This window comes from Numida meleagris, unplaced genomic scaffold (genome assembly GCF_002078875.1).
Source record: "Numida meleagris isolate 19003 breed g44 Domestic line unplaced genomic scaffold, NumMel1.0 unplaced_Scaffold383, whole genome shotgun sequence".
Taxonomy (NCBI): Eukaryota; Metazoa; Chordata; class Aves; order Galliformes; family Numididae; genus Numida; species Numida meleagris.
In genome coordinates, this window is record NW_018364606.1 from 1 (window position 1) to 1,733 (window position 1,733).

Consider the following 1,733-nt stretch of genomic DNA (forward strand, 5'->3'; position numbering starts at 1 on the left):
GGAGCTGGGTTCCCCTGGGTGTCCCCATGTCCCCCGTGGTGTCCCCTATGGTGTCCCCTGCCTGTCCCCACATCCCCGTGTCCCCACAGCTGCCACCACCACGGCAGAGCTGGGTTCCCCTGGGTGTCCCCATGTCCCCTATGGTGTCCCCTGACCGTCCCGGTGTCCCCATTGCCACCAGCACAGTGGAGCTGGGTTCCCCTCTGATGTCCCCTGACCATCCCAGTGTCCCCACTGCCACCACCACGGTGGAGCTGGGTTCCCCTGCCTGTCCCCATGTCCCCTGGGTGTCCCCTGTCCCCACATCCCAGTGTCCCCACAGCTGCCACCAGCACAGTGGAGCTGGGTTCCCCTATGATGTCCCCATGTCCCCTGGGGTGTCCCCTGATTGTCCCCACGTCCCAGTGTCCCCACTGCTGCCACCACTACGGTGGAGCTGGGTTCCCCTATGATGTCCCCATGTCCCCTGTGATGTCCCCATGTCCCCTGTGGTGTCCCCTGTCTGTCTCCACATCCCAGTGTCCCCAGAACTGCCACTATGGTGGAGCTGGATTCCCCTGGGTGTCCCCTGTCCCCACATCCCAGTGTCCCCACATCCCAGTGTCCCCACAGCTGCCACCAGCACAGTGGAGCTGGGTTCCCCTATGATGTCCCCATGTCCCCTGGGGTGTCCCCTGTCCATCCCAGTGTCCCCACTGCCACCACCACGGCGGAGCTGGGTTCCCCTGGGTGTCCCCATGTCCCCCTGTGGTGTCCCCTGAGCATCCCGCTGTCCCCACTGCCACCACCACGGTGGAGCTGGGGTCCCCTGTGGTGTCCCCTGCCTGTCCCCACATCCCCGTGTCCCCATAGCTGCCACAACCACGGTGAAGCTGGGTTCCCTTATGGTGTCCCCATGTCCCCTGTGGTGTCCCCTGTCCATCCCCACATCCCAGTGTCCCCACAGCTGCCACCACCACAGTGGAGCTGGGTTCCCCTGGGTGTCCCCATGTCCCCCGTGGTGTCCCCTATGGTGTCCCCTGACTGTCCCCACATCTCAGTGTCCCCACAGCTGCCACCACCATGGCGGAGCTGGGTTCCCCTGGGTGTCCCCATGTCCCTTATGGTGTCCCCTGTCCGTCCCAGTGTCCCCACTGCCACCAGTACGGTGGAGCTGGGTTCCCTTATGGTGTCCCCATGTCCCCTGTGGTGTCCCCTGTCAATCCCCACATCCCAGTGTCCCCACAACTGCCACCACTGTGGTGGAGCTGGATTCCCCTGGGTGTCCCCTGTCCCCACATCCCAGTGTCCCCACAGCTGCCACCAGCACGGTGGAGCTGGGTTCCCCTATGATGTCCCCATGTCCCCTGGGGTGTCCCCTGTCCATCCCAGTGTCCCCACTGCCACCACTACGGTGGAGCTGGGTTCCCCTGGGTGTCCCCATGTCCCCTCTGATGTCCCCTGACCATCTCAGTGTCCCCATTGCCACCACCGTGGTGGAGCTGGGTTCCCCTATGATGTCCCCTGTGGTGTCCCCTGCCTGTCCCCACATCCCCGTGTCCCCATAGCTGCCACAACCTCGGTGAAGCTGGGTTCCCCTGGGTGTCCCCATGTCCCCTGTCCGTCTCCATGTCCCAGTGTCCCCATAGCTGCCACCACCACAGCGGAGCTGGGTTCCCCTGGGTGTCCCCATGTCCCTTGACTGTCCCAGTGTCCCCACAGCTGCCACCACCACGGCGGAGCTGGGTTCCCCT